At 42.4% G+C, this 21,948-nt stretch overlaps 1 protein-coding gene across 12 annotated transcripts in view; it reads right to left on the bottom strand.

Moving 5' to 3' along the window:
- LOC115178333 (ras/Rap GTPase-activating protein SynGAP-like) overlaps nucleotides 1-21,948 on the bottom strand; it is a 109,674-nt gene that overhangs the window by 54,991 nt on the left and 32,735 nt on the right. The window contains exon 1 of one of the 12 annotated variants that reach the window (XM_029739543.1): nucleotides 1,281-2,983. The exons of the other annotated variants lie outside the window; for them this stretch is intronic. The gene's annotated coding sequence lies outside the window, so the exon portion shown is untranslated. Of the gene's footprint in view, nucleotides 1-1,280; nucleotides 2,984-21,948 lie in introns of those variants that run through there. 12 annotated transcript variants of the gene reach the window in all.

Here is a 21,948-nt window from a genome sequence, read left to right as displayed (position 1 = left end):
AAAGAGAGGATGGGGAGGGAGGGAGAGGGAGGGAGTAAAAGAGCGAGAGAGCATGGAGCGAGAGGAAAGGGGGAGAGGGAGAGAGAGAGAGATGGATGTATAGAGTGAGAACGAGTGGGAGGGACAGAGCAAGACAGGAGAGTAAACGCGAGAAAGCAAGAGGTAGAAAGGTAGAAGGAAAAAGCGAATGAGAGAGAGTGACAGAGAGCGAGAGACAGAGTACAAAAGCCAGAGCGATGGAGGCTGGAGAGGGAGTGGGTGTCTGAAATGCTGTGAGCCTTTTTTGTATGTTTTCCATTGTTTTTCATAGAATGCTGGTCTGCAGACCTGTTAGCTTTTGATCCAAGAACTGTAAATCAAAACGTAGGATCGTCTCTCCTGTGTGCAACATACACTATACTCCATTGTAGTTCTATGTTGATCTTTCTTGACGTATTTCAACACCACTAAGGTCATGTCTCTACATGTATGACCATGCCTTAGAGGATGTCTGAGCCATAGACATAGAATCTATAGAACTGATATCCTCATTCAAGTCAATGTTCCGTGATGGGTAATACCGGTGGCCATATTGAGTGTACTGTCAAACTGACTTGGCCTTACCTGTTCTAATTCATTTTTTCTATGGTATGCGCACTTAGGAGTAATTTCTGAGTTTTAATTGATGAATGATTTAACAGATAAACAAACAATGTCTAGCTTTTAGGCTTGCCACTTAGCAGGCAGTGGCAGCTTACTTAGTGTAATTTGATGCATGTCAGAAAGGATACGTTGTCATGGCAATACAATATTCCTATTTTTCAACTAGATATCCAGAATGAGCATGTTCTAATCTTTGTCTAGCTCTAGCCAATCAGGGCCAATAATGAAGAGGGAGGTAGCCTTGTAAGATTTAAAGTTATAGTTCATCCTAAAATCAAAGTTTGGTAGATGTTTTCAGACCTCAAAGTGGTTTGATTTGAGTTTAGGGTGAACTATCACCTTAAACTTGCCCAACTCAAATGTTTCATCTTATATTGGTGCAAGATGTTACAATCTTCTTACTATTTGGGAAAGTATAAAACGGACCGTAATACATGAACAGTGGACCATGACAACATGCTTTCATGCGTGCACAACAAATCGAGATGCCTGTTTAATCCAATAGCCTGTTCCTACTGTATAGAACCTGAATAGAATCTGGTGAATGCAGCATACTTGGTCATGACCAAGATGGGACATGAAACATCAGGTGACAACTTTGGTTCCTACCTAATAAAGAAGGCGGCGTTGGTTCCTACCTAAGCAAGATGAGAGGTTTCGTGCTTCGATCCCAGACCTCTAAAGTATCTTCAGGTGTCCAACGTCTATTCAGCCCACGATAAGAAAGTGGAGGCAATTCGAAGCAAATAACTTTAGATATCCAACTTCGTCTTGAGTTACCATAGTTTTCCACGGGTTTTAGTGTCTGTTTGATATTGTTGTCGTTGTCACATTCCTTTGGGCCCAAACTTGCTGTAAATCAATGCTCCTCCACTATGCCTTGACATTAGTGTCTATAAATAATGAAATACATTGGTGTCAGTGAGCATCTGCTGACACTGGACGTGATTGTGAATGTGTGTCATGGCATTTGTCTGATAGCCTAAGTGCATTTGTCTGGGTTGCTGTCAAGCAGGTAAGTGCCTCACCCATTGAGTTCAGCATCTGCAGGTTTGAGACTATGAGTTGGCCATACAGATATATTGCTCAGGCAGTGCTTGAGGTCAGCTCTCAAGCAAAGAATCCAATTTAAATAACACCAGCAAGCAAAGACGGTAGAATATACTCTAATCAAAAATGAATATACAGCCAAATAACTATCAACAACTTTGTCCACACATAAATATTCAACACATAAATCCACATATAAATGACTTGATTACCAGACTTTACTATCCAGGCATCCTGAAATAGGAATCTCTAGATCAACTTAACGTTTCACTCATGAAAAAAATCTATTCTAACTCAGTGAAATATATATGAGAGGTTTTTATACGTACAATTTAGGAGAGGGAAAATGAATGCCTTACTCATGGAATTTGTGGATAGGTCAAGGAAGGGAGGCAGTAGTTTTCTCATAAGGTGAAGTGTCTAAACTTCAAACTGTATACTTTTGGAAAGTGCTCATAAATATATTTATCATGACCTTAAAGTGCCACATGTAAGCTTACAGAGAATGATGATTTTGTAGGCTACTCTTTCCTCACATATAAATAACACCAAAATATTAGCTATCCTAGGCTATACTTGATTGAATTTGTAGACGTCTCTTACAGTAGTATATCCATATGGAAAAATATGAAGAATTAGAAATAGGCTATGTCTCCAAAGTCAGCGACTGTTATAATTCCTCACGGATGTATGGTTCATTCTTCCACCACCTCCCCCCAGCCAAGCTCTCCAGCACCGGCAGCGGCTGTTCCGCGGCGGGCAGTCGCGCTGAGAGCTCCTCTTCCCCGGCCTCTCCCTGTCCCCTCGCACCGGTGCCCTCGCCCCCAATCCCGCGGCCGTTTCCTCGGTAACCTACAGAATATCTACTGAGGCGAATTTCTCTCATGTTTTGGTTGTAATTGAGCAATGGTTTTAAGGGTTGTATGCCTTCTATCCCCAAAATGATGTTGTCCAGGTGTGGAGGATATATTTCTACAAGACCTCGATTTCGATTTCGGACAAATAAAATAATGATTAAAATAAATAATAACACAGTTTTTGGTTAATTTAATGTTTTGTAGTTTTAGTTTTTTTACAATAAGCAGATCAACCCATGACATCTGCAGCTGTGTATGTGTGTGAGTGGGGGGGTGCGCGAGGTCCGCCTGTCCTGTGTGCCAATTATTGGAAATAGGCTAGTGCGCATTCAGATGCGCTCCGACAAGTCCTACTCTTATGCAGGGGGAAAGATATTCGAAGTCCTCTTTCCGTTGATAGACCGATGCTTTCTTAGTTCCCAAATTGCCAGAGAATATTGAACTAGCAGCAGTTTAGCAGATGCCGTGCCAGCGCCTGGAGAGGCTACTCTTGCAAGTACAGGACGCGCGAATCATTGGTGATCATCAAAACGCAAACGTCATACAGAAATAACAGCGAAACAGCAACACGAAAGTGAACAGTGTCCTACAGCATGGAATAACCGGGCGAATATTTCCAAATTAGCATCCTTTATCCAGTTGCTAGAAATGATAGTCCATCCTCAAGTAATCCGCCTCTCCTTCGATGAAGGTCTTATCCAACCTATGTCGAACGAGACTGTGTCACACAGGTGTATATGGTTGGAGCAGCACTAATGCCTAGCCTTGCTTTGCCTTCACATGTCCCTCTCTCTCGCTCTATCTCAGTTTTGTTAAAGGGATAGGACAGCGATGTTTTGAAAGGGTGTGGGAGTCGAGTAATGGAGTGATTGTAAGTACAGTACTAGTATGAGGTGCCCAGAATGCGCTCTCTCTCTCTTTCTCTCTCTCCACCCCCTTCATCACTCTCTTCCTGCCCCCTCTCACTCACACACACACACATCTGGGAGAATGAGAGGTTCAGAGCTAGGGGCAAGTGTGTGGGAGGCATGAGCGTAGCAATATGACTATGACACTGAAAGTTGCAACCCGCTCATGCATACAGAAACACACACAGAGACACAAGACAAATCTGGGGTAGGTGTAATGGTTTCAATGCAAATAACTGGATCTATCATGGAAAGAAAGAGAACGATAACTGAGTACATCATAAGTACCCAAACACATCTGTAATGGTGACAAAACGCTGTGCCTATCTTCACGTAGACCTACATCAAAACACAATTTTTAATTTCAGTCACTTAAGACATCGCCGGTGATGACACTTTATAGTATATTTAAAGCAATCAGTATTTCCAAATAGGTAAAGGGTGACTTAGATCTGTTTCCATGACAACTGTAAGCTTGGACCAACTTTTTAACCCATCGCATTACAGATAGTAAGTCACTGAGCTATAAGAATTACAAGGATTGGTTAATTTAAGTATTGCAGAAAACAATTTACTACACCCCCTCCCACACACACATTTTCTCTCCTTCACCCCCTCCTCTCTCCCTCTCTCTCCCTCTCTTGCATTCTCTCTAACGTCTGTGTGTCTGCTCTATAATTATTTCCATGGTTACCATTAGTGGTGTGATCCTAAGGCGGATGTACTATTGTAGTAATCTTTCCAACTCTCTCACCACTGTCATTTACTCTTTTCACATCCCTTGCTTATTACTCCATGCAATACAAATGTCCAACCCGTTCACATAGTTCTCTCCCTGTCTCTCTCCATCAGATAGGATAGAGGGATGGTATGAAACGAGGACACACTTGAAGCGTGCACTGTGCCACCTGGCTAGGTGGAGTGCCAAGGCTGAAGAGTAAACTGGGATGTTGGCAGTAGTGGGCACACACACACACACACACGTGCAAGCAGGCATATAAGCACACACACAATTACAGTGCAGTATACACAACACAAGCCCAAGCATTCTCGTGCATGTGAAGATATTTGCATGGATGTTCGCACACCTTCTGTAGATACCCTACGGCCTCACACCCATAACACATACATCGCCGTGACTCATTTACAACATCCCATTCACCCACCATATGGTGTGAATACTGTATCTCCCATCCATTCTTACTCTATAACTTACTGATAGACCAAGTATATGAGCTCCTTTCTAGCTTCACAGAGCGCGGTGGAGCCTTTAGTTGACAGTCAGTCAGAGTGGGAGTGTTGGCCTGACAACACCGGTATTCTGTCTCTGGAAAACCACGTGCCTCCGGAGCTGCAGCACACGGCTGTGTGCAAATATTCAATTAAGAGCCTGTCTAGTGCAGCTGGAGAGCCTGGTAACGACACTCTACGTGTGAGAACAGAGCCAGAGAGCCGAGAGAGAGATAATAGATATACAATACATACCTATAGGGGCATTGAGATAGACAGAGAGAGAGGGGTGGAGAGGTAGAGAGAGAGAGACATAGACAGAGAGGGGGAGAAAGAGAAACAGAGAGATGGAGAGATAGAGAGAGAGGGGGAGAGAGAGAGAAACAGAGAGATGGAGAGATAGAAAGAGGGGGAGAGAGATAAACAGAGAGATAGAGGGGGAGAGAGAGAGACATAGAGAGGGGGGAGAGAGAGAAACAGAAAGATGGAGAGGGGGAGAGAGAGAAACAGAGAGATGGAGATATAGAGAGAGAGGGGGAGAGAGAGAGAAACAGAGAGATGGAGAGATAGAGAGACAGAGAGACAGAGAGACAGAGAGAGAGATAAACAGAGAGATGGAGAGAGAGAGAGAGAGAGAAACAGACAGTCAGACAGACAGACAGACAGACAGACAGACGGACAGACAGACAGACAGACAGACAGACAGACGGACAAACGGAGAGGGAGAGAGGGGGAGAGGGGGAGAGGGGGAGAGAGAGAGAAACAGAGATATAGAGAGAAACGGAGAGATGGAGAGATGGAGAGATGGAGAGATGGAGATATAGAGAGAAACGGAGAGATGGAGAGATGGAGAGATGGAGAGATGGAGAGACAGACAGACAGACAGACAGAGAGAGAGAGAGAGAGAGAGAGAGAGAGAGAGAGAGAGAGACAGACAGACAGACAGACAGACAGACAGACAGACAGACAGACAGACAGACAGACAGACAGACAGACAGACAGACAGACAGACAGACAGACAGACAGAGAGGGGCTAGAGCAAGCTCTAATAGAATTTGTACTACATGAAGGAAAGTTGGCCATCATAGCGACATGTAATATCCGTTGACTTCAAGAAGACCACACCGCACTGTCCTTATATTTCTCTGCAACACTCTCCAGTCAATAGCTATTTTTGCCTCTTTTGTGTAAACGGATGTACTGGCATAAATGCTCTTGTATACGACGTGAGGACCAAGGTTGTTTTATCTTTGCTTGGTCACTTTCTTCAACACCCAACTCCCTCCATTTCAACTCCATCCATTCAATTGTGTATGGCAGTACAGTAACAACTACTGATTATTGGCTAACCCATTTGTAGCCACTGGCATGCACCTATTTGAGATGCACAAAGAGGAAATATAGCAAAAGCATACATTTACATGCAAAAGGAGAGAGTCATGGTCTATGAAAGCCACAAAGGAGAGAAATGATTGACATCTTGCGTTAGAGATATGGTCCTTTGGATTGGTATAGCATTAGTTGTTGGGGTTGTCAGTACATACAGTACTAGTCTGAGTCGCGGGGGGGGGGGGTTGCAGGGGGTTGCTGTGTAGTAACAACTGAATGGTGGTATTTATTTCCCATAAGAATATGCTGCTGTACTAAAGCTCTGGAACACATTTCATGTCAGGAGAAGGTGTTGATGGTGTGTGTGTGTGTGTGTGTTTGTTTGTGTGTGTGTCAGGGGCGTAGGCACGGGTGGGCTTGGGTGGTGATTTCGATAAAATCCTTAAGCTTACAGATGAATCCACAATTGGGATGTTAGCTACCAATTCCCGAAACAGAAAACTGCCAGCAAGGCTTGGCGACTCGCATGTCACATCAAATCAAATCAAAGTTTATTTGTTACGTGCGCCGAATACAACAGGTGTAGACCTTACAGTGAAATGCTTACTTACAGGCTCTAACCAATAGTGCAAAAAAGGTATTAGGTGAACAATAGGTAAGTAAAGAAATAAAACAACAGTAAAAAGACAGGCTATATACAGTAGCGAGGCTATAAAAGTAGCGAGGCTACATACAGACACCGGTTAGTCAGGCTGATTGAGGTAGTATGTACATATAGATATGGTTAAAGTGACTATGCATATATGATGAACAGAGAGTAGCAGTAGTATAAAAGAGGGGTTGGCGGGTGGTGGGACACAATGCAGATAGCCCGGTTAGCCAATATGCGGGAGCACTGGTTGGTCGGCCCAATTGAGGTAGTATGTACATGAATGTATAGTTAAAGTGACTATGCATATATGATAAACAGAGAGTAGCAGCAGCGTAAAAGAGGGGTTGGGGGGGCAATGCAAATAGTCTGGGTAGCCATTTGATTACATGTTCAGGAGTCTTATGGCTTGGGGGTAAAAACTGTTGAGAAGCCTTTTTGTCCTAGACTTGGCACTCCGGTACCGCTTGCCATGTGGTAGTAGAGAGAACAGTCTATGACTGGGGTGGCTGGGGTCTTTGACAATTTTTAGGGCCTTCCTCTGACACCGCCTGGTGTAGAGGTCCTGGATGGCAGGAGGCTTGACCCCAGTGATGTACTGGGCGGTACGCACTACCCTCTGTAGTGCCTTGCGGTCGGAAGCCGAGCAATTGCCATACCAGGCAGTGATGCAACCAGTCAGTATGCTCTCGATGTTGCAGCTATAGAACCTTTTGAGGATCTCAGGACCCATGCAGTGGGGAATGCAGCCCCTGTTAGGAGCAACTTGGATTTACAGGCATAATGGAATGAGATATTGGACAGACAACTTCTGGAACTGAACAGTCGTTTTCAGAACGATTCATATGGGATAATGAAGAAGGCCGCAACTGCCTGCCTGCCCAGATCGATCTCATTTGGTCAAATGACAGTGATACAGACACCCAGTACCCATTATGACATTTATGTGGAGGATGCAGAGATAACTACTCCTTTGGTACAGCAGCTTAAACGAAAGGTACAATCATGCTATTTTTGGGAACCCCTGGCTTAGATCACCATGTCTATAGCAGCTTCGACGAGCCCACAGTGAAAAACAATTAATTCAACCTCATTTACTGCCTTTTTAAAAACATAGCTGGGATATGGCTGACTTGCTTAAACAAATGTGGTTTCTACTGACAATTGAGATGTACAAGCCATAGCATAAGGGAACGATGAGCGAATAAGAGGCAATCCGTAATTTTGATTAAGACATTAACGAGCCATCTAAGACGGATGTTGTCAATATAACTATATATCAGCACTTTTGAAATGCACAGCGACAGAATTCAGAACATGGGCCATTCTTACAGTATTCTCCCTGTACACCAAGTCATAACCGAAGGATAAATAAAGGGGGCATACTGTATAAGCAGACAATGAAAGCTCTTACAATATTCGATGATGACATTTCTCTAAAACAGGCTATAGGCTACATGTGCACCACTAAGTCAGAACAGTAGGCCAAGTCATGAGGGGGAAAGGGACCAAATTATTAAGGTGATGCACATGGGCTACTAACAGCTTACTATACAACATACACTTACTATTACTTTCTTAGCTGCAGTATACATATCTCCCTTGCATATTACATAATTTATGCAGCAGCAAGACATATTAGGACTCACCATTGTGTTGTGCTCACTTGAACAGGAAGGTGGCGCAGCGGTCCTTACTGTGGGCAGATTTTATCATGAAACTTTGTCATCAAAGTCTGGCATTCTCTAGATTTATGGTGCTTTCAAGACAACTGGGAACTCAAAAAAAAAAACAAGATTGAATCATGACATCTTCAGGTCAGAGCTCTAGAAAGAGGCCTGAGTTCCCGACTGGAATTCCGTTTTGGATGACCGTTCAAAACTTATTTTCCCAGTCGGAGCTCGTTTTTCAGAGTTCCTAGTTGTCAAGAACACACTGAAGTCTGAGATTTCCCAGTTCTGCGTTTCAAGTTGTTTTGAACGCGGCAGAAGTCATGCTGGATTGACAGCATGGCCAATGTATTCAACCTTTTCTGGCCTATGGTGTTGTGTGTGAATGTTTATCCTTTTAAGCTTTGAAAAGAGACCCTTAAACCCAGACTTGGACCACACACCCTCTCCACCAAATAGCAGGCAGGGGAAGCAAAATAGTGATTGCTTTACAATGCTTGCAGTTTGCCACTGATTCCTTCCAAACCACTCATTGTTGAATATGTTGTTGTGTAATGTTTATGTCCAATGGCCGATGAGCACCGATACATTTTATCTATGATTTCTCTTCATATGACAAGGATTGAAAAGGATTTACCAGGAGATTGTTGATGTGATTCATGATAATGACTGTTTTCTCTAACTTGCTAGTTAAGATTTTGAAAGTATGATGTTGACATGATCAGTCCAATCAAAGCTACTGTAGATATAACGTGATTTGATGTCATTTTATCTGTGGCCAACGACCTTGAGCCTTCTTGGATGGGCACTTCTAATGTAAACCTATGGCAGCACCCAAGGGGGCTTGAACTTTCTAGCTCTCCCTGTAGATTTTGAGATTAAGTAATGTCACCATGAGTGACTGAACACTGAGCCAATCACGGCGCAACTAGAGAAGATTAACAACCCCTATGCTCTGTATTTTCCGCTGGCTGCCCCTCCACAGAAGCAACTGTGCTAGGCTGAAACACTTGCATTTTGGAGCTGCCTTACTCAAGGAAGCAAAAAAGAGACCATGTCTGCATGCAGCTTTATCAACTCAATACATTTATTTGTACATTGTTTGCAAACTGATATGTGACACATTAATGCCAAAATAACAAGCAAAACAGGCAAACAATATATATTTTTCTTTTAAACTAAACAGGTGGGTCTCAAAACAGGCTCTGCCCCACCTGCCCTGAATGACGGGTCGCCACTGACCTAGCTTGAGACTCGAGTTTTGAAATATAAGGGCCTACAGTACATGGAGAAAATCAGACCTCTCGTACTATATATAAAAATAGCCACATTTCTTCCCAGTCAATGTAAATAGCCTATCATTTTTAGGAAGTTAATTTCATTGGAAATATAACTTTGCCCTGTACTTATTTTCCCATTCACTGTTAGGCCCTATATACTACAGATCATTTAATTGACATCACACAAAAGGCTACATTGTAGGCGCACTTGATCACCTGTGCCCAGCAGAGAATTGAACTCAGCTTGCATTTTTGACTCAGAAAGTGATCTCAATAAAGAAAAGGTTGGTGACCACTGTTCTAGTCTATATCCCAGCAAACAGGAGATGACCTGAGGACATTCGGCGGCATTCCCATTAGGTCCCTAAAGGGTCTCAGTGTGATGTTATCCCATTGACGTTCTTAGAACGTTGCGTGATGGTCCCAAGGGAGAATTCTTTGGGGTACTTCTGTCTAGTTCCTTGTACGTTCCCAGGACGTCACTGAGGACCATGTCAGGAGCTTTCTCGGACGTTCTCATGACTTTCATTTTACTAGTCCTTAGGACGTTGTGCAATGGTCCCAAGGGAACGTTCTCTGGGGGACCTTTTTATAGTACCAGGTTTGACCCCTGAAGGTTCCCCTGAACGTTCTTAGTACGTTGTGTCATGGTCCCCTGGAGGATTTGTGTAGTTCCTGGTTGGACCCGGGGACATCCCCAAAGACATTTTTAAAATGTTCTTGGGACGTTGTGTCATGGTCCCCTGGAGGTCTTAAGGAACATTATGAATTTAAGAAAATGCATAAAAAAAACTGAGTGGCATATTTTGAGCTTAAATATAAGTGCTTTGAGTGTTGACAGTAATCACAGTAATTCTGCCAAAAAGTTGTATTTTGAAAAACAGCTCAATGGGTCATTTTTAAGAGTCATTTGGAAACTGCAGAATCTGCTCTTTCTGATACTATATAGACATTAACACGTCTTGCCTGCCTGTGACTCTGTAGGATAATTTTAAAAGGTCACTTTTTGGGACTCTGTTTCGTTTCCCTGCCTCTATGTCAATTTCAAGCTGCACTGTTCATCAGATTCTTCATATAAAATGTAACAATTGATAATATTCTCACCCACAAGACTATTGTCAATTTAACGCTTCCCTTAGAGTTTGAAAATCACAAAAATACTATTTTACGTAACTCTTCCACTATGACCCTTCATCTACTTTCCTAAGTATGGGTCTCAAACTTGTAAAACACATAAATGTTTTTTAGTTTTTTTGTATTTTACGCCCTTTTTCTCCCCAATTTTCAATCGTGTGTCATCGCTGCAAATCCCCAATGGGCTCGGGAGAAGCAAAGGTGGAGTCATGCGTCCTCTGAAACATGACTCACCTAACCGCGCTCCTTAACACCCGCAAGCTTAACCCGGAAGCCAGCCACACCAATGTGTCGGAGGAAACACCTTTCAACTGGTGACCGGGGTCAGCCCGCAGGTACCCGGCCCACCACAAGGAGTCGCTAGAGAATGATGAGCCAAGTAAAATCCTCCCCTAACCCAGGTGACGCTGGGCCAATTGTGCGCCGTCCTATGGGACTCCCGGCCAGTTGTGGCACAGCCCGGAAATGAACCCGGGTCTGTAGTAATGCCTTAGAATTCTGCGCCACTGGGTAGACCCCATAATTACATGTTTTACAATTAAATTAGACCCGCTACCAGAATAGTGACATCCATGATGTTCTGGGTCAATTTGACCCACGCAATTTGACCTTGACCTTGGTCTATACAGTGCCTTCGGAAAGTATTCAGACCCCTTGCCTTTTACAAATTTTGTTAGGTTACAGCCTTTTTTCTAAAATGTATTAAATTGTTTTTTTTCCTCATCAATCTACACCCAATACCTCATATTGACAAAGCAAAAACGTTTTTTATTTTTTTACATTTTAGCAAATGTCTTAAAAATTAAAAACATAACACATTCACATAAGTATTCAGACCCTTTACTCAGTACTTTGTTTAAGCACCTTTGGCAGCAATTGCAACCTCAAGTCTTCTTGGGTTTGACGCTACAAGCTTGGCACAACTGGGGAGTTTCTTCCATTCTTCTCTGCAGATCATCTCAAGCTCTGTCAGCTATTTTCAGGTCTCTCCAATGATATTTGATCGGGTACAAAGTCCAGGCTCTGGCTGGGCCACTCAAGGACATTCAAAGACTTGTTCGGAAGCCACTCCTGCGTTGTCTTGCGGTCCTAAGCGCTCTGGAGCAGGTTTTCATCAAGGATCTCTCTGTACTTTGCCTCGATCCTGACTAGTCTCCCAATCCCTGCCGCTGAAAACCCTCCCCACAGAATGATGTTGCCACCACCATGGTTAACCATAGGGATGGTGCCAGGTTTCCTCCAGATGTGACGCTTGGCATTCAGGCCAAAGAGTTGAATCTTGGTTCCATCAGACCAGAGAATCTTGTTTCTCATGGTCTGAGAGTCTTTAGGTGCCTTTTGGCAAACTCCAAGCAGGCTGTCATGTACCTTTTACTGAAGAGTGGCTTCTGTCTTGCCACTCTACCATAAAGGCCTGATTTGTGGAGTGCTGCAGAGATGGTTGTCCTTCTGGAATCTTCTCCCATCTCCACAGAGGAACTCCAGAGCTCTGTCAGATTGACAATCGAGTTCTTGGTCTCCTCCCTGACCAAGGCTCTTCTCCCCCGATTGCTCAGTTTGGCCGGGCGGCCAGCTCTAGGAAGAGTCTTGGTGGTTCCAAACTTCTTCCATTTAAGAATGATGGAGGCCACTGTGTTCTTGGGGACCTTCAACGCTGCAGAAATGTTTTGGTACCCTTCCCCAGATCTGTGCATCGACACAATTTGGTCTCAGAGCACTACAGACAATTCCTTTGACCTCATGGCTTGGTTTTTGCTCTGACATGCACTGTCAACTGTGGGACCTTATATAGACAGGGGTGTGCCTTTCCAAATCATGTCCAATCAATTGAATTTACCACAGGTGGACTCCAATCAAGTTGTAGAAACATCTCAAGGATGATCAATGGAAACAGGATGCACCTGAGCTCAATTTTGAGTCTGATAGCAAAGGGTCTGAATACTTATGTATTTGCTGAAATGTGTGGCGATGCCCAGCTATTTAAAGGGACAGGTGGCTATTTGAGACTGAGTTTAATTGAAGTTGAAGAAAGTTGCAGTAAATCCCTGACCCTAGTCTCAGTGCAGAGAGATATTTTGCAGAGGGAAGTATTTTAAGACTACAGCCAACCAATGTATGAAAGCTGACTTACACACTCAGGGCTGAGGAAGGGAACCCAGCCTACACAAGAGATCCATGGACAACTGCCAATCAAACCAGGAGCTGTGCTGCTACTGCTGTTATTATTGTTATTGCTCTATTTCATCCTCAGGACATATCACAGGATATGTGAGCACTTACATAATGTCGACATTTACATAGCTGCTCTGCATAAAAAGCTATTTTCTAATTTAGGCATGGTATTTTCAATGGTGCTTCACTCCATTTCTTAACATGTCATTTCTGGTACCTTGTAATTGATAAATTGATCAGTAATCATTTATTAAAGGGGGATTTTTTTGTCAAAATTTCAATTACAAAGAGGATTCTAAAAGACCCGTCTTGAAAAAATGTATTGTAGCTAAGATGTTGATTATAAAAACGTTATCTTTAAATCACATTTGCCTAATTTTTCAATAATATACAGCCCCAAGGAATACATATTTACTGTGCAGTAGCATTCTCTAATCTGCTGGTTGTTATGCTTATTAAAGAGAAGGTTGCACAATATATTTCCACAAATCTAACAATGTAGATTGATATTCCATCTCATACAAAAGTTTATAAAAAGAAAATGTATACACTTATAAACACATTTTTGCAATTTGAATTACATTTATCAGAAACTCCTATACCAACAAAGCATTACGGCTTTGACGTCAAGAAGGGAACTGTTGGTGGGGGCAGTACACACTGATCTTTTTTGCAGGATATCATGGTAGTCAATGTTTGTTTTAGCCATTATACCTGGGTTTACTGCTGCTAGTAGTAGCACTCAGGTTAGCATGTCATTAGCTATAGCTACAATCGGCCAACAACTGAGTCTTAGCCAGTTCGGTTATAGACGTTCAATGTCTATTATGATGGTAAAGGTTTATCTTGATTTTGTGTAGGAGATTTTGTGTAGCAGGTTTTGTGTATCAGCGAGAAATGCTGATGTGCTGAACTGCTAATAAGTGATGTGTTTCAAGACTGCTAGTGGTTAGCTAGTAGGGGTAAGCCAGGGGTGGAAAGGGGGCTATGCAAAAGGCCAGAGAGCTGTATTAGTGTTTATTTTTTTAATGAGCCGATACAGAGTAAAAAAAATCACAGGATATGATCAGATGATAAATTGGCTTTATTCAGATTGCCAAAATATATTTTTCTAACAATAGTAGGACTCTGTATGATGTGGGTATTCACCATCTTATGTAGGCAGTGGTTTCACTCCTACTCCTGTAGTGCTCCTCTTCATGTTACATTTCCGAACGCTTTTCCGACCTGACTTCGGTCAAATTCGATTAAAATATAAATTTCTCAGAAAATACAAATGTAAAGTGATAGGGTATAAAACAAATCAGAATGTTTTAAAATAAACTTAATTCTACAATCTTCCCTTTAAGTGAAATATAACTTGACTACTTGTTCCACATGAAGTAGCTTTACAGTGTGGGAAAAAAGTATTTCATCCCCTGCTGATTTTGTACGTTTGCCCACTGACAAAGAAAGGATCAGTCTATAATTTTAATGGTAGATTTATTTCAACAGTGAGAGACAGAATAACAACAAAAAATTCCAGAAAAACGCATTTCAAAAATGTTATAAATTGATTTGCATTTTAATGAGGGAAATAAGTATTTGACCCCGTCTCAATCAGAAAGATTTCTGGCTCCCAGGTGTCTTTTATACAGGTAACGAGCTGAGATTAGGAGCAGCCCAGAACTACAAGGGAGGATCTTGTCAATGATCTCAAGGCAGCTGGGACCATAGTCACCAAGAAAACAATTGGTAACACACTACGCCGTGAAACGCTGAAATCCTGCAGCGCCCGCAAGGTCCCCCTGCTCAAGAAAGCACATATACATGCCCGTCTGAAGTTTGCCAATGAACATCTGAATGATTCAGAGGACAACTGGGTGAAAGTGTTGTGGTCAGATGAGACCAAAATGGAGCTCTTTGGCGTCAACTCAACTCGCTGTGTTTGGAGGAGGAGGAATGCTGCCTATGACCCCAAGAACACCATCCCCACCGTCAAACATGGAGGTGGAAACATTATGCTTTGGGGGTGTTTTTCTGCTAAGGGGACAGGACAACTTCTCCGCATCAAAGGGACGATGGACAGGGCCATGTACCGTCAAATCTTGGGTGAGAACCTCCTTCCCTCAGCCAGGGCATTGAAAATGGGTCGTGGATGGGTATTCCAACATGACAATGACCAAAAACACACGGCCAAGGCAACAAAGGAGTGGCTCAAGAAGAAGCACATTAAGGTCCTGGAGTGGCCTAGCCAGTCTCCAGACCTTAATCCCATAGAAAATCTGTGGAGGGAGCTGAAGATTCGAGTTGCCAAACGTCAGCCTCGAAACCTTAATGACTCGGAGAAGATCTGCAAAGAGGAGTGGGACAAAATCCCTCCTGAGATGTGTGTAAACATGGTGGCCAACTACAAGAAACGTCTGACCTCTGTGATTGCCAACAAGGGTTTTGCCACCAAGTACTAAGTCATGTTTTGCAGAGGGGTCAAATACTTATTTCCCTCATGAAAATGCAAATCAATTTATAACATTTTTGACATGCGTTTTTCTGGATTTTTTTGTTGTTATTCTGTCTCTCACTGTTCAAATAAACCTACCATTAAAATTATAGACTGATAATTTCTTTGTCAGTGGGCAAACGTACAAAATCTGAAGGGGATCAAATACTTTTTTCCCTCACTGTACGTCATTTCGAAGAAGTGTGGGAACAGTGATGTAAAATGTTGCCAGAAAACAGTATTGATTCTAGCTTAGCGGGCATACAATTCCATGAACCATCTCTCTCTGCCCCTTTCCCCAGTGAATGTTCCCCTGCTCATGTCCATGAACCGTTAAACAAAGCTACAGTAGCGCTCCATTTGTATTCATTCGTTGTTCCAACATTAAGACAGCAAGATGACTCAGCAAATCTCTCCAAAGACAAGCGGCAGCTTTGGGGGTGGATTTGCAGTTCCCTCAGTGACAGACTCACAGGCTCCCTGTCATCCTGCACTGTTAATTTTATATAGTACTAATAGTCTCACTAAAACAAACAATACTGTTGTTTATACTGCTACAGTACTATGTATGCTTCATGCTGCAATTAAAACATATTGAAGTGTCCTTTAGTATTCCCATGTGGTAGCAAAAAGAGAATAGCATAATTGGGGTTGGCTAATGGGATTGTATTGCGTAATGTTGCAGTAGATTTTTGGCGTCAACGGAGGCTGAATTGCTCAAAACAAAGATAAATCTGAGTAACAGACTCACTAATCTAATATATAATGCTAGAGAATACAGACTACGCACATGCATGGTAACTGTACTGAGGTTGTTGATGGGTTGGCAGGTTAGCGGTAGCTGCTGGAGTATGCTGCAAACATGAACCACTTCTGAGTTCCACTCTTACCCTGACAGTTGTTTTGTCCCTGGTGGAACCTCAAAGACATTGCATGTTGTTTTAATGAGTTAAAAGGCTGGGGAAAATCCATAATTTATACTATTTATTATGATTCATTTTCTGAAAGTTATTGGAAGAGAAATTAGTTCAGTTATACACACTAGTGTTGTACCTTTAAGATGGGATGTGGAACAACTCCTATAAATAAAATATCAAAATGCCAATGTTGTCCCAGTAGACGGAGAACAAAAGTTTATAATGGAGGAAAATACGAACAACACGTTGTGTTTTTACATTGAATTTCCATTCAGCCAAAGGCTATCAATCAGATAAGCAGTTAGCTAGCTACATTATGTTTGTGATTTAGCCTGAGGTTAATTCCTTCAGATAACATGGATTTCTCTCAATGACTGAGCAGCCGTGGTGAAAGTCAATTTCAAAATGTAACACATAACATCAAAGGCCAACTTCATTAATGCAGATAATCACATCCAATTTTGAGGAGGTTAATAAGAGAGAGCGAAAACAATATATTTTCCTCCTATTAGCACAGAATGTACTCTTTGAATGAACGTTATTGCAAGAGACCCAATAGGACCAGGAGCATGCACTTCAATGCCATTAAAGATTTAAAAGGATTGTTTCTCTCATTATATTACATAATCAAGTCCCTTTGCTGACTTTGCTCTATCAAATCAAACTTTATTTGTCACACGCGCCGAATACAACAAGTGTAGACCTTACAATGAAATGCTTACTTACAAGCCCTTAACAAACAGTGCAGTTCAAGAAGACTTAAGAAAATATTTACCAAATAAACTAAAGTAAAAAATAATAAATAACACAATAAAATAACAATAATGAGGCTATATACAGGGGGTACCGGTACCGACTAAGTGTGCGGGGGTAGAGGTTAGTTGAGGTAATTTGTACATGTAGGTAGGGATGAAGTGACTATGCATAGATAATAAACAGCGAGTAGCAGCAGTGTACAAAACAAGTGGAGGGGGCGGGGTCAATGTAAATTGTCCGGTGGCCATTTGATTAATTGTTCAGCAGTCTTATGGTTTGGGGTAGAAGCAGTTGAGGAGCATTTTGGCCCTAGACTTGGTGCCTCGGTACCGCTTGCCGTGTGGTAGCAGAGAAAACAGTCTATAACTTGGGTGACTGGAGTCTCTGACAATTTTATGGGCCTTCCTCTGACACCGCCTATTATATGGGTCCTGGATGGCAGGAAGCTTGGCCCCAGTGATGTACTGGGCTGTACGCACTACCCTCTGTAGCGCTTACGGTCAGATTCCGAGCAGTTGCCATACCAGGCAGTGATGCAACCGGTCAGGATGCTCTCGATAGTGCAGCTGTATACATTTTTGAGGATCTGGGGACCCATGCCAAATCTTTTCAGTCTCGTCAGGGGGGAAAGGTGTTGTCGTGCCTTCTTCACGACTGTCTTGGTGTGTTTGGACCATGATAGTTTGTTGGTGATGTGGACACCAAGGAACTTGAAACTCTCGACCCGCTCCACTACAGCCCCGTCGATGTTAATGGGGGCCTGTTCGGCCCGCCTTTTCCTGTAGTCCACGATCAGCTCCTTTGTCTTGCTCACATTGAGGGAGAGGTTGTTGTCCTGTCACCACACTGCCAGTTCTCTGACCTGCTCCCTCATTGTCGGAATCATGCCTACCACTGTTGTTTCATCAGCAAACTTAATGATGGTGTCGTGGTTGGCCACGCAGCCGTGGGTGAACAGGGAGTACAGGAGGGGACTAAGTGCACACCCCTGAGGGGCCCCAGTGTTGAGGATCAGCATGGCAGACGTGTTGTTGCCTACCCTTACCACCTGGGGGCGGCCCGTCAGGAAGTCCAGGATCTAGTTCCAGAAGGAGGTGTTTAGTCCCAGGGTCCTTAGCTTAGTGATGAGCTTTGTGGGCACTATGGTGTTGAATGCTGAGCTGTAGTCAATGAACAGCATTCTCACATAGGTGTTCAATTTGTCCAGGTGGGAAAGGGCAGTGTGGAGTGCGATTGAGATTGCGTCATCTGTGGATCTGTTGGGGCGGTATGCGAATTGGAGTGGGTCTAGGGCATCCGGGAGGATGCTGTTGATGTGGGCCATGACCAGCCTTTCAAAGCACTTCATGGCTACCAATGTGAGTGCTGCAGGGCGGTAATCATTTAGGCAGGTTACCGTCGCTTCCTTGGGCACAGGGACTATGGTGGCCTGCTTGAAACAGCCTGAGTTTCACTTGGTTAACGTCTGATATGGTAAACAGGGGTTTTGTGGTAGGTCAGACCTGCTCTTTGAGCTGTTCGAAATGACAAGTTAACACAAATGTAACTTACCCTGCCAGTAAATACAGAAACATGCTACAGTACAGAGACAACCCCAGCTACACAGTTTCAATAACTTCCCTTTATGGCTGAATGGCTCAGAAACGTGACATCTAACATTTTGCAGCAGTACACAACATACTAGAGGTCGACCGATTAATCGGAATGGCCGAATAATTTGGGCCGATTTCAAGTTTTCATAACAATCGGTAATCGGTATTTTTGGCCACCGATTTGCCGATTTTTTTCATTTGTTATTTACATTTATTTATTTTTTTACATCTTTATTTAACTAGGCAAGTCAGATTAAGAACACATTCTTATTTTCAATGACGGCCTAGGAACGGGGGTTAACTGCCTTGTTCAGGGGGGATTCGGGGATTCGTTTTTGCAACTTTCTGGTTACTAGTCCAACGCTCTAACCACCTGCCTTACATTGCACTCCACGAGGAGCCTGCATGGCAGGCTGACGACCTGTTACGCGAGGGCAGCAAGAAGCCAAGGTAAGTTGCTAGCTAGCATTAAACTTATCTTATAAAAAACTATCAATCTTAACATAATCACTAGTTAACTACACATGGTTGATGATATTACTAGTTTATCTAACGTGTCCTGCGTTGAATATAATCGATGCGGTGTCTGTTCATTTCTCATCGAATCACAGCCTACTTCGACAAACAGGTGATGATTTAACAAGCGCATTTGCGAAAAAAGCACTGTCGTTGCACCAATGTACCTAACCATAAACATCAATGCCTTTCTTTAAAATCAATACACAAATATATATTTTTAAACCTGCATATTTAGTTAATATTGCCTGCTAACATGAAATTGTGTCACTGCTCTTGCGTTCATTACCTGGCTCGTTGCGAACTAATTTGCCAGAATTGTACGTAATTATGACATAACATTGAAGGTTGTGCAATGTAACAGGAATATTTAGACTTAGGGATGCCACCCGTTAGATAAAATACGGACCGGTTCCATATTTCACTGAAAGAAAAAAACGTTTTGTTTTCGAGATGATAGTTTCCGGATTTGACCATATTAATGACCTAAGGCTTGTATTTCTGTGTGTTTATTATATTATAATTAAGTCTATGATTTGATAGAGCAGTCTGACTGAGCGGTGGTAGGCACCAGCAGGCTCGTAAGCATTCATTCAAACAGCACTTTCGTGCGTTTTGCCAGCAGCTCTTCGCAATGCATTGCGCTGTTTATGACTTCAAGCCTGTCAACTCCCAACATTAGGCTGGTGTAACCGATGTGAAATGGCTAGCTAGTTAGCGGGTGCGCGCTAATAGCGTTTCAAACGTCACTCACTCTGAGACTTGGAGTAGTTGTTCCCCTTCCTCTACATGGGTAAAGCTGCTTCGAGGGTGGCTGTTGTCAATGTGTTCCTGGTTCGAGCCCAGGTAGGAGCGAGGAGAGGGACGGAAGCTATACTGTTACACTGGCAATACTAAAGTGCCTATAAGAACATCCAATAGTCAAAGGTATATGAAATACAAATGGTATAGAGAGAAATAGTCCTATAATTCCTATAATAACTACAACCTAAAACTTCTTACCTGGGAATATTGAAGACTCATGTTAAAATGAACCACCAGCTTTCATATGTTCCCATGTTCTGAGCAAGGCACTTAAACGTTAGCTTTCTTTCACATATTGCACTTTTACTTTCTTCTCCAACACTTTGTTTTTGCATTATTTAAACCAAATTGAACATGTTTCATTATTTATTTGAGGCTAAATTGATTTTATTGATGTATTATATTAAGTTAAAATAAGTGTTCATTCAGTATTGTTGTAATTGTCATTATTACAAATAAAAAAATTAAAAATTGGCATCGGCTTTTTTTGGTCCTCCAAGAATCGGTATCGGCGTTGAAAAATCATAATCAATCGACCTCTACAACATACAACCACTTTTTACTATATAGTGCTTATAGTTTCCATTATGCATGCTACTGCAATTGCAACCATTTAACATAGTATAAATACAGTACCTCCACCATAATGCAGCAACTGCTATTCAAGACAGATTCCTTATACTCCACTATTGGCACTACCGCCCCACACAGTCTGTCTCCCTATTCATTTTTTTCCCTTCATTTAATTTTTTTTTTTACCCATTTCTTCCCCCCAATTGGTAGTTACGATCTTGTCTCATCACTGCAACTCCCCAGCGGGCTCGGGACAGGCGAAGGTCGAGACATGCATCCTTTGAAACATGACCCGCCAATCCACGCTTCTTGAACCCCAGGCTGTAGTGGCGCCTCAGCGCTGCAATACAGTGCCTTAGATTGCTGCGCCACTCGAGAGGCCTTTGTCTCCCTATTGTAACTACTGTACCTTATATGTACCTTAAAATATGTCCAGGGTACATAGCGTGTTTCAACACCATGGACAGAGGGCCCAACATGGGCTAAAATCCACCAAAGATGAGAGCTGTTTCAGTAACCTTGGACAGCTCCGCACAGAGCAAAGATTTTGGGTTGGTCTGTGTGGCTGCATGCAGAACTTCTGTGGATAGGGTTTAGGTTGAAGTTCTAATTACAATAGATATTTGCATAAAACATTTACAGCACACTGCAATTATCTACCAAGATGAATGCCTTAATTACATGTTGATTGCTCCAACTTTAACCATTTCCGTGCTTTCAAGGTGCAATACAAGGAAGTGGATGGGGAAGTAGACTAATTGCGTCTGAGTAACTTTCCGTATCCAATCCAAAGAGCGTACTGAAGTATCGTATGTGTCCCTAATCATAGATGCAGAGCGAAATGTCTTCATCAGAGATGGTCATTACATCAGGACCCAGCTGGGATTGTTGTCAAGTGTCTTCATTTATCAAAACGATGATAAATGAAAATTCACGTTTGAAGTATAGATACAGTACATAAACACATTGGATGCATACCAAGATGGATACAAATTCAAGCTTGTTTTTTTTACAACACAAGAGTAATCTATGACTTTTACTGTATGTGTTCCTTGAATGAAGCACTTAAGTGAGTAGAGGACAACATCGGAAGGTCTATTTGACCTCATCCCCCATAGAGCATTGTTTGCTATCTCGATCGGACAGTTCAGCCTGTCATTTTGATTCCATGCCTTTGTGTCCTTTTTTTCTTTTTTGAAGTCTTGTCAAAATTGGATTTTCAAAGATTTTTTTATACCGGTCAAACATTTTAGAACACCTACTCATTCAAGGGTTTTTCTTTATTTGTACTACTTTCTACATTGTAGAATAATAGTGAAGACATCAAAACTATGAAATAACACATATGGAATCATGTAGTAACCAAAAAAGTGTTAAACAAATCTAAATA

This window comes from Salmo trutta, chromosome 3 (genome assembly GCF_901001165.1).
Source record: "Salmo trutta chromosome 3, fSalTru1.1, whole genome shotgun sequence".
Classification (NCBI taxonomy): Eukaryota; Metazoa; Chordata; class Actinopteri; order Salmoniformes; family Salmonidae; genus Salmo; species Salmo trutta.
The sequence above is the reverse complement of the archived record's forward strand: the minus strand, read 5'-3'. Positions and strand labels throughout refer to the sequence as shown.